The sequence below is a fragment of the Trichogramma pretiosum genome, unplaced genomic scaffold (assembly GCF_000599845.2).
Source record: "Trichogramma pretiosum strain Unisexual culture from Peru unplaced genomic scaffold, Tpre_2.0 scaffold3, whole genome shotgun sequence".
NCBI lineage: Eukaryota > Metazoa > Arthropoda > Insecta > Hymenoptera > Trichogrammatidae > Trichogramma > Trichogramma pretiosum.
The window spans coordinates 2727535-2740152 of NW_019641698.1; positions in this window are offsets into that span (position 1 = coordinate 2727535).

A 12618-nucleotide genomic window follows, 5' to 3' on the forward strand; every position below is an offset into this window, starting at 1 on the left:
TTTCTATCTTTCTAACAGAGGAAATGGCGATTCGGTTCATTTGAAATAAATAGAGCGAGCTCTTCGTTATTCCCGAATCGTAATAGCTGCTTCTTTGACTTAGTTTTAAGCAGTGATAAAAATCTCCTCGATATCGCAGCTCGTTTTACGCAATACGCGCATCCCTTATCGACGACGTTCTTTAAAATCGTCCAATCGAATTGCGTCAAACTTTTCACGACCATCGCCTTTACATCGTCGATGAGACGATCGTGTGCTTACGAAGCTAGGCGACATTTTTCTCGCGGAAACCGCAAGAAAATTAAATTATCGTAATGACATTTGCAATGCAAAATAGTCGGTTTATCTTACAATAATTCATTATATCATACCATACGTACGCAAACGCGACGATCGGACGAAGGCTACCCCGAGCCATTTATCATCTTAGGCTAGTACAAAAAATTTATCGCGACACTTGCTGAAAATCTCGAAAGGACTCGTTGCCATACCGGTTGCAGTTTTGAATCTGTGAATCGAAAGAGAGGGAGAAAAAAACCTATTATTTAGTGTGATCGCCACGAGCAGGTTGAATTATGTATAATTGCTGCTGAAGACGTGTTGCGTTTCGAGCTGTAATAAAATAACAGCGCGTGCGGCATCGATAAAAAAGTAAATATATACAACGCGCGTCACAATACAGCTCGAAACGAGGGAGAACAATGCAACACCGCAATAATATAATGTTGCACTCGACGTTTTTTGTCCTTACGGATGATTGAACGAGATGACGTTATAGAGCGAGAGAGCGACGTATCAATAAAAGCTTCGACGAAAGAAAATATCAGTGTAGGCTCTTTGCATGTAACGCGAGCTCTAACTACGCACTTGCGCGAGCTTATTCCGAATGACGGATGATTCGAACGACCATTGGAACGCAGGCGTTTTGAAGACGTTTTTACGAATTTCACGATAGTTCGAGTGAATTAATGCAGAATAATATTCGCTGATTGAAATTTGCTTCGGCGGATTTTTCATTGCACGCTTCGCTTTTTCTGCTTTAATGCTTCAACAAATTTCTTCGTTCGAACATATATAGCGGTACTTATGTAAATTTACTTTTCCTTTTACCAAGGACAGAGAATAATGAACTTACTACATCAATTATAAAACTATTCTGTTGCCTGTCTCTGAGTAAGTGCACAATCTAGCAACTTCTCTCTCCGGACAGTCACGGAAGTAATGAGCTTACTGCTTGAAATTAATTATTTTTTCCTTACAGAAATTACTTTTTTATTTTTTATTCGTGAAAATTAAAATTAAAGTCATTGTACGAGAACCAATTAACGTGTGCTTTACGAATAAAAATAAATCTGCATCGGTGCATGATGTCCAATAACACAATCGATAAGAACTTTCGAAAAGATAAGGCTGATTAGCAAGATCGAAATCAAAGTATCGAGTCATTGAAACCGTACTAGATACGAACTTTCGGATCTCGAAAAAAAATGCAAAATTCCAAATTCGGTTGAGACATTCAAGATCGATCGAAAGTATAAAATATCGCAGCGCCTTAGCTGTTGGTCAGCTCGACGCACAGATTTTTTTTCTACGAGTATTATCCAATCGTGCAAAAATTAAGAAATGCCCGAGTAGTCTCTCGGTCGCTTTTATGTAATGACAAACATCCGCGCAGAGACCGCTTCGTATATACGCTTCTCCTTTCCTGCGCCGCGAAGCCAATGAGTGCGGCTGCTATTATTGAAAAAAGAGCGCGCGCATCGCATTTGCGAAACTCCGAGGCAAAAAGCAAAAGTTAACGGTCGAAATTTTGAAACATACAAATGTATATAGCAGTTGCAGCACGCGCAGATATATGAAGCGGAAAATTTCACAGCGGCGCGTGAAAATTCTGAGGCTGCTTGAACGCGAGTATGGATACTAATTCGAGGAGAGTCCGCTAAAACGAGTTTATGGATAACGCGTGAAAGTCGATGTGCGTGCATTACATCCCGCGCGAGCTCCTAATGGCCGATATTTTTTAATTCGACTTTTCCCTGGATTAGCTGAGAGGTCCCCCCTAGATGACGATGACGACGACGGATGCGAAATATCTAGACTACGCGGACGTGTAAGAGAGTTCATTCATGCATGCTGGCGTGTGTGATGCAGCTGCCGATCGCGACTGCAGCGAGAGAACAAACAGGTATAGCGGTAAATCTGCTTTCTCGAGTGTGCGCGAGGCAAGAGAAATCAACGATCGGCGAATGGTGAAAATTACGACGCGATACTCGCTTTGATAGAACGTGTCCCCGTCATCTATATAAATCAGGCTGTCCCTTATTCATGCTACCTCGCATACAACCTCGCTCCAGTTTTTTAAAAAATGTTTGTTGTAGAAGATGGAAAATCGGATGGATTAAAAAGGTTTAATCACAATATTACTATCTGAATCTGTATTTTGCATCTAAATAATAAAGGATAATTTACAATACATGCATGCATATTAAAAAGCAAGTGTTATGGGAAAAAGAAACCATTAAATTCAGTCACTGTCGACGAGCTTCAAACTTAACCATTTCATGTCATAATTATCTATTCCGAAGGTGAAAAGGTAATGTGTTTTACTCACATGTTGCGTTAATTTTTATTATTTATTTATTGCAGGAAAGATTGCACTCGATAATAATATTATGGCCTCTATACCCCCAAATATAAATCCTATTACCGGACATAACAAATGGGAACTTGTGCGGAAAAACTCTTGCACTTGAGGTCAATGGATATCATTTGAAACAATGTCTATAATTGTGGAACACTTTTTGATAAATATGGTTATAACACATGCTTTTTATCATTTTATGGTCGAAACAAACTTTGAAAACTACTAGCACAAGGTTCCATGAGATTCGGGAAATAAGAGACCCTTTAGTATGTGTAATATCTGCATAGCATCGTGCGTTGAGAAAGGAAACGCGCGGAAAAAGAGTGACGTGAAAAAATTACGACGATCTCGTCTTTATCCCTCCTCTAGCGGGCGCATATAATTGCGCGGCCGGAATTCGTCCGAAAACCACGTTTTTTGCTACTTAATTGTTCATAACTTTTGAACGGTTTGAATCTCCAACTTGAAATTTTACACAGACCTTCGATATTAAATTACCTATCGATTGAAACATCTACGAATAAAATCGAATGGGGCATACTTGCCGAAAAATTGAGTTAACTTTGAAGTCATTTTTCTCGATGAAAATTAACTTTTTTTGAAAAACTGATACCACCATTGGAAAGAATAGACAAAAATCTATTGGAGTGCATATGCGCAATATTATTTCAGACCCAATTGCGCCAGGCACGCGGCGAGTTAGAAAAGTTGCGATACATTAAAAAATGCCCAGCGCAGGCGCACTGTCTGGTCGAGCGTGGAATACGTCATATTTGAAATGTTTCTACGTCCCTTCTAACTGAAATGGCAAGAGAAATAGTGAAGAAAAAAAACAATATTTTTTATTCGTTGTCAATAAAAATTGATAAATAAAAAAACCTAATGACAATTCTTATAACTTTAAATCGTTTGCAAACAACTTTCGAATGGCGTATCCAAAATGTCGATCCGACTTTTTGTGACTGAGCTACGAAATGTTGAAGTTTACTCATTTTTGGCTCAGGTATGGTAAAAGTAATTGACGGGCAGTGTAAATACAGCCACTTGATCAATTTCCAAGTAACTGTAATAGTATTAAACCCCTGCTGGAAAATTTCACTAACAAATGGATTTGACAGATAATTTCCTTAGCTTTCCGACGGTGATATCTGATTTTCCGGAATATTCAAATTTCACTGATAAAATCGCCATCAAACACTCAGAGCTAAATATCTAAAAACTGAACTTTTAGGTTTGTTTTTGATTTTTTATAGTAAACATAAAATTTATCGGAAAATTTGATTGCAATGCAAGGATAACGAGAAAATTTTTTATCGGAATGAAAAAATTTTAATTACTCTGATTTCCATTTTCTGTTTTCAAAGGGGTTTCGATAAATCTCGAGTACTCGCACATCCATAAGCGTAGTATAAATGTTATTGAAAATATTTCAGAGTATGAAAATAATCTTGCGATATGCTGCTTACGGAAAACGATGATAAACCGATTAATAAGACATGCTTTGTCGGAAGTGTTCAATTTTATTGTTTGATTATTATATAAATGCGACCATTGTGATTGGGCGAAAGTCATTATTTTAATGGAAATTCGCGACGTGTTTAGCTGTATGTATAACAATCTATGAAATAATTTCATTGAAATAATCTTTTTTTTCTTTAGTTTTTTTTCTTTAGTTTTAGAAATTTTAGTAAAAACAACTAAATATTTTGTTGGATGAAATAAAAAAGATTATTTCAATGAAATTATTTCATAGATTGTATTTAATTAAATTTTCATTGAATCAATGAATTTTTTTTCCCAGTGTACGATTGAGTTTATTGAGCTCGAACTAATGAATTGAACAATTTGAAATTTTTCACTTGGAAATATATTGTGCTAATGAATGAGAAAATCAAAACGTATTTCTGAAAATGATTTATTTGAATGATCGATGATGGAAAATATACAGTATCAAGTAACTGCAAATATGCTTATGCCATCACGAGCTTTGTAGAGTGTCCGCCAAACCAATGCGATGGTAGTCTTCGTTCTTCAAATTCTCGATGATTTTTTCACAGCAGAGAACCGGAAACTTGTATCGTGTAAGGCTCAAGAAAGATATCGTTGCCCAACTCCGGAAAAACATTCTCGATATCATCTCACAAAGATGCAAAACACAAGCTTCACTAAGCTTTTTGGGGAGCTTATACTCATCTAAGGTATAGTACGCAAAGTAGGCCAAGTCCTTTAATTTGATAAGTTTTGCCAGTTCTTCGGGTCGTAACTGTACTAGGTCGTAGAGCGACATATCCTGGGTCTCTAGCTTTATTTCCTTCGTTATTCTCGCTCTTTTCTTCAATTTTCTGCCGTCGCGGCAATACAAACATGCTTCAAGATCCGTTGACTTGTTGAACAATTCATGGTCTGCGAAAACTTTCATGACCGTCAGGGCGTTACTTCGGTCTAGTTCGTATCCTCTATTCTCAAGACACTCGACGACGGCCATAACCCGAGACGCAATTTTCAATTTAAAATTAAGCTTCCTTTCACGTTCTTCTGGTACTAATTTCTCAGCGAAATAATCCTCGGTAGGAAAAACGAAGCTGGTCAGATCAGCGCCATTATCCAAGAGTACATCGATCATACCCGGCAAGAGATTTGCCACGGCCAATTGTAGTGGTGTCCGGCCTAACTTGTCCCGGGCGTCGACCTGCACCAGTTGATTAAGTTCTTTGTTAATATTGAAAAATACATCGGCGCAGAAGCTGCCATCATCATCATAATCAGTCTTGGCAATAGCGTGCAAAGGAGTCTGTCCCTCCTCGTTAACCACATTCGGATCGGCGCCGTTTCTCAGCAGCAATTCGGTCATATGGGGGCTTGTGTCCTTCAGAGCATAGTGCAATGGTGTATTACCCAACTTGTCCCGGACGTCGTGCTGCACCGGCCGCTTCATGTCATCGCTGATCTTCCAGAATAACTCCGCCAAACCCTCATTGCAATGTCTTTTGCAAAGAATATGCATAGGAGTCAATCCCTCGTCGTTAGCCACATTCGGATTTGAGCCTATCTCCAGCAAAGCTTGGACCACGTGATGTGCACTGGAAAAAAAACATGGCACAGCCAAGTGCAATGGTGTGTTGCCCAACTTGTCTCGGGCATCTACCTGCCCTAGCTTCAATTTTTTCTTGAGCTCGAATATCATTTCTGTATTCGGTGAATTCCAGTAATTCTCGCCGAGAACATGCAGAGCTGTTCTTCCGTCTTTGTTGGGTAAACTCGGATCGGCGCCGTGTTTTAGCAACAATCGCGTCACTTCTTCTCCTAAGTTGTGGCGTAGAGCTAAGTATAGTGGGGAATTACCCGTTCTTTGCACGAGGAGATTAGGATCCTGGCCGAGCTCGAGGAATTTTTGGACGACGTCTTCCAAACCATACTCACAAGCCACGTGGAAATGTGTACATCCCAAATTGTCGTTGTAATTCAAGTCAAATCTGTTGTAAATGTAGAATAGTTTACGGATGATATGAATGATCCACTCATGTCGATTATGGACCATACCTTTGTACCCAAGGTATTTTTTGAATCGAGACGCACGATGCAGTGGTGTGGTGCGACGCAATAGTGGCTTGCCATCTCTCTTAACTTCGGGCTCGTCCTTGTAGCCGGTTTTGTTCACAAATTCAAGAAAATTGCATTGATATATAGTTTCATCATAATTTTGTTCGTAATATTGATGTGGAGTTATGTGTTCGAAGTGTTCGATCAGATTCTTCACCTCCTCAATGAGAAGCCAGTTGATTTCTTTGGGCCGAAAAATGCTACGAAGATCTGAAAGTCCAATTGTCCAATCACTGATTAAGGGATAAAGTTGACCGAGCAATTCATTACGCTCTTTTGTAAACTTCCAATTGATATTTTCACGTAAATTCTTCAAACTTTCTAATTTTTTTTTGTTAAAATCGTCTTCGCCGTGGAAACTTTCAGCGGATTGGTCGTCGGAAGACATGTCTATCGTTCAGCGCACTCACACACGATTAACAATCGCAATGAAATTAAAAAAAAAAAGTTACTTTTTGTGAGAACTACTAGCTGTATGAACAGAACTTGGAACACGTGGCTCGGAACACGGAACATGCAGTCAGCTTCTGATGCTTATGCGTTGGCGTCTTAACTTGGACTGATTGAGCACATGCACTGTATGATTTATGAAGAGAACCAAAAAACACGTATTCGAAATTACGAGAGATTTTTTTCCCGAGAATCACACGAAGCCGTCGATGCAGTCAGTAACCTCTGATGCTTATGCGTAGGCGATTTAAGTAGGACTGACTCTGCACACGCACTGTACGATCTATGAAGAGAACCAAAAAACACGTATTCGAAATTACGAGAGATTTTTTTCCCGAGAATCACACGAAGCCGTCGATGCAGTCAGTAACCTCTGATGCTTATGCGTAGGCGATTTAAGTAGGACTGACTCTGCACACGCACTGTACGATCTATGAAGAGAACCAAAAAACACGTATTCGAAATTACGAGAGATTTTTTTCCCGAGAATCACACGAAGCCGTCGATGCAGTCAATAACCTCTGATGCTTATGCGTAGGCGATTTAAGTAGGACTGACTGAGCACATGTACTGTACGATCTATGAAGAGAACTTAAAAACACGAGGTGGAAATTACGAGAGATTTTTTTTACGATGTTCACACGAAGCCGTCGAGGCAGTCAGTAACCTTTGATGCTTGTGCGTTGACGTCTTAACTTGGACTGACTGAGCACATGCAATGTACGATTTATGAAGAGAACTCAAAAAAACGTAGTCGAAATTTCGAGAAATTTTCACGAGAATCACACTAAGCCGTCGATGCAGTCAGTAACCTCTGATGCTTATGCGTAGGCGATTTAAGTAGGACTGACTCTGCACACGCACTGTACGATCTATGAAGAGAACCAAAAAACACGTATTCGAAATTACGAGAGATTTTTTTCCCGAGAATCACACGAAGCCGTCGATGCAGTCAATAACCTCTGATGCTTATGCGTAGGCGATTTAAGTAGGACTGACTGAGCACATGTACTGTACGATCTATGAAGAGAACTTAAAAACACGAGGTGGAAATTACGAGAGATTTTTTTTACGATGTTCACACGAAGCCGTCGAGGCAGTCAGTAACCTTTGATGCTTGTGCGTTGACGTCTTAACTTGGACTGACTGAGCACATGCAATGTACGATTTATGAAGAGAACTCAAAAAAACGTAGTCGAAATTTCGAGAAATTTTCACGAGAATCACACTAAGCCGTCGATGCAGTCAGTAACCTCTGATGCTTATGCGTAGGCGATTAAAGTAGGACTGACTCTGCACACGCACTGTACGATCTATGAAGAGAACCAAAAAACACGTATTCGAAATTACGAGAGATTTTTTTCCCGAGAATCACACGAAGCCGTCGATGCAGTCAGTAACCTCTGATGCTTGTGCGTTGACGTCTTAACTTGGACTGACTGAGCACATGCAATGTACGATTTATGAAGAGAACTCAAAAAAACGTAGTCGAAATTTCGAGAAATTTTCACGAGAATCACACTAAGCCGTCGATGCAGTCAGTAACCTCTGATGCTTATGCGTAGGCGATTTAAGTAGGACTGACTCTGCACACGCACTGTACGATCTATGAAGAGAACTTAAAAACACGAGGTGGAAATTACGAGAGATTTTTTTTACGATGTTCACACGAAGCCGTCGATGCAGTCAATAACCTCTGATGCTTATGCGTAGGCGATTTAAGTAGGACTGACTGAGCACATGTACTGTACGATCTATGAAGAGAACTTAAAAACACGAGGTGGAAGTTACGAGAGATTTCTCTCTACTTCATTTGATAGAAAATTTTCTCAGCTTTCCAGTGGTGATATCAGATTTTTCGATACATTGCATATTCAACGAGAAAATCACCACTAAACATGCCAAGCTAAATATCTCAAAAAAATCAGTACGTAAAAAGTGCTTTTCATGGTTTATTTTTGATTTTTTCTTATGAAAATTGACTTTTTTAGATGCTTTTTTAGAGCTGGGGAAATATCCTATCGAAAGCATATCTTTATTAATTTTTTTAATCAAATTGCGAACGAATTTCATTTCGATTGTAGCGAGCCGTGCAACGCTAAAAACCTCAAGACCGCTCTGAAAATAGCTCGAGAACAGGAAATAAAACGGAGAACAGAGCAGTCGAAATTCGCTTGTATAGGATTGTAATTCGATTCAAAAAAAAAGTGAAGATATGCTTTCGATAGGAAATTTTCTCAGCTTTGCGATGGTAGTATCAGAATTTTCGAACTATTTCATTTTCATAAGAAAAAATCAAAAATAAACCCAAAAGTTAACTTTTTCCGTACTGAATTTTTCGACATATTTAGCCCTCAATGGCGATTTTCTCAGTAAAAATAGAATATTTCGGAAAATCTCATAATACCATCGGAAAGCTGAAGAAATTTCCTATTGAACATTTTTTTAGATGAGTTTTGATACTTTTTAAACGACTTGGAAATCAAGTAATAAGTCGTATTTGCGTGAAAATATGACTTTTCGGCGTCTAAAACGGAAAAGTGACAAAAAAAAGTTATCTATCTTCAGTTATTTTTAGAAATGAAACCTATCTCATAATTTCATTTCTAAGAGAAATAACTACTTTTAAGTTCACCATTGAACATAAAGATTGAACAGAATTTGTCAAAGAACATCTTAGAACCGAAAAGGATTTCGATGTACATAATCTAAATGACATCCACAATCGCTGACCATTTTTAAATGAACGGCCTTTGAAATTCCATTGAAAAATTAATAATAACTTCGATGTTAGTACATCAAATCCGTTTGTCAGACTCGCAGTTTGATTTATGAAAACCATCAAATAAAGTTAATTTTAATTAAAAGAAAATTCTGAAGTTATTGTTAATTATTATTACATGCAATTTCGGTCACCGCCTACATGCGACAATGTTGTTTATAAAAAAGTACCATCGATTAATTGCCTTTATTGCATTTATAACCGCATCATAAGTGCATTTAAAATGTGGGGAAAACAGGGAGAAATAAATTAACATTATGGTTAAAATGATCATCAGAGATATTCGACTGAATGGATTTTTTCGCATTTTTGAGTTATTAAACAAATTTAATTGATAAATAAAGCTTTTTCGAACCGGTTTAAATTGTTTCAAATTTCGCACTAATCCGTTCATTTAAAAATTATTAGAAAAATGTGAACGCAATTTCGATCACGGTCGTCGTCGAAATCCTTTTCAAATTTAATATAGATATCACGTTTGATGCCGACATCTCTTAGAACCTAATGTAGTTATTTTTCATACAATGGCCTTGATGCTTTATTTGAAAAATGATAAACAGAGCATATCATGCTTATCCAACAATATCTTGAGAAAATCAAAATTTTTTAGGGGCTTTTTTGGCGAAATAGAATTATTTCGCTGAAAAATGCGGCACAATAAAAGAGATAACGTAAAACGTATCATATAGGGGCAGCTAATATTCGCTCGATTCGTTTGCTAATTTTTTGAATTGTCGCGCATTTGATTACGTCACAGTTCGATCTAAACGCCTTTATACATGATTTAATACATGACGCGGAAAGTCGCGCTACGTTGCAACAATTTTGTATTCCGCGTCTCAGAGTCATGAATGTTCCAGCAAAGTTATAGAAAATTAAAAAATGGCCCAATTAAAATTTCAGCTACGTTTTTAAAACGTTGGCGGTTCTATCGCGGTGTAGTTCCAGTAATTTTCCTTGACATTTTCATAGTGGATATGATTTGCTTTACAAAAGGTTCCATTGAAGTTTCCGTAACCGTCTCAGAAATTTTTATCGAAAATATGTCTTAATGGACTGCAGGTTGTAGCGAAGTTTCTGACGCGTTTGCATATCGTCACCGTGGGGTAGAAAGGTATCTCTTTAAACTCAGAGACAAGAAGATGTCAAGTTCCTATCTTATAATGTGGGACTTGGATACCTTTTTACCTTCAAGTTTGAAGAGATATATTATTACTTCAGGGAGACGATATAACATGCCATAAGATCTTCCCCGAATTTCCCGCAACTTTTCTATAAACTTATTTACTTGAGGAGATGACGAAGTCAAAAATAAAATGTTCTACTGCATAATTGTTCACAAATGAATCATCGACTCGCTAGAAACGTCGCTACAAGTTATTTCGTTACTAATCGAGATTTCCGCGTTATCTCTAATTCGTGCAAATTGACGAGCCGAATGGAACCTTTTACGATTAGTCGCGTGCGTATTTTTCCGCTTATACATCGTTTATCGACGTAATAAACTCGAATTAAAGTATTCTTTATCGTGGCGTGCGCTAAATAGATTTTGACATTTTTCCCGAGCCGTGCAGAAAGTAACAGTTACTTCGCGCCGCGATAAAAACAAGTGTACTCCAACGACGCGCGCACATGGATGACTGAAACTCGTGCGAGAGACGTATAGAGTACGAGCGTACCTACGCATCGAAAAACTTGTTATTGAGCTAAGTCGTATTAAAGTAGTTGTTGACTTGGACAAGTGCACCGCGCGACAATATTTTCCAAAACACGATCGAGCGCCGAGGCGCATTAACCGAGAAACGATTTCGATAAAGCGTACAGTGATTTAGAGTCTACTTTTTTCTCTGCGCATATATTATGTTCTCTTGATCTATCTGGATTTTTGGTGGATGCGTCAATCGAATAAAAGCTAGATATAAGCTTCGTTTGCATCGAAGGGTGTGGCCTTCTTCTCGTGGTTCGACTTTTCCATTTTTAAAGAGTCGTCGATCATGCACAGCACTAATGCACAGCTGACCGCGAGCGCGCGCATTACGTTGCATAATTTCCAACTTGTCCGATTTCGCGTACAAAGCGAGTTTCGTTGCAGCAATGGTCTGCACACACTTGCACACAGCCGCACACGCTCACACTCGCGTGTATAATAATAAGGTAACAAAAAGACGAAAAAAGTGTCCATTTGGCAACGTCAAGCATTTTTCTCGGTAAACTTTATAATAGTTGTGCGGCGGCGCGTGTATAATATGTGCGAGTCACGACTCACGGCTGCGTATACCGGAAAATCGCGGGATGTACTATACATACGAGAGCTGCATGTTCGACATTCGTCATAACTTTGCCACTCGACTCGTCGAGTCCTCGCGGGAAAGGAAACAAAGCATGAGAAAAAAAAATGAACCAGTTCTGACTTTCACCTGTTAATTAATACGAGGATTACATCATAAACCACTGCGGTACGCGACCTTTATTATGCGCTCGTGCCAATTATAGCGCGATGGTCATCGTTTTTAGGTGAACGGACGATCGAGAACGTCTTTGTTAATTTCTTATTATAAAGCGTATGGAAAAAGCCGTCGACCCGTCAACCGCTTTATACGACTGATTGTACATTAGTCAAAGCTCGAGCAAGCGAGCGGAGCGAATCGCGCGACTTTTGGGAGAGGTAAATAGCTCCGTAGTATAGGCTTCTGTATAAAGAGATGCGCATAGTATACGTATGTTATACGTGAGAGATATACGTCGGTCGTGCGCGCGGGGGCTCGTCTCGTCACACTGAAGGCAGATTCTGGTGCGAGCGCCGTGAGTAATATAACCCACGCGCTTTAGCACGAGACTCACGGAGACGCGCCGTGAAAACATCATAATCAGGCGGCAGCGCGGTGAGGTTTCGCACCAGAATCTTCTTTCTGTGCATAACATAAGCAGCGCGGCACACGATTGGCCAATAAGCATGACTCGCTGTTCAGCTATATACATTTAAATTTGTACTTTTCCTCGCAATTCTCTCCCTCGCGTTCATCGCGAAATCTCGCGCCGTGCGTGCAATTTAATTTTATATATTTATACAGAGCTCGAGTTGTTTTTTTCTCGCCCTCTCTGGAACCCGCGAGAGCCGAGTAAGAGACCGGCCGTCGAACGC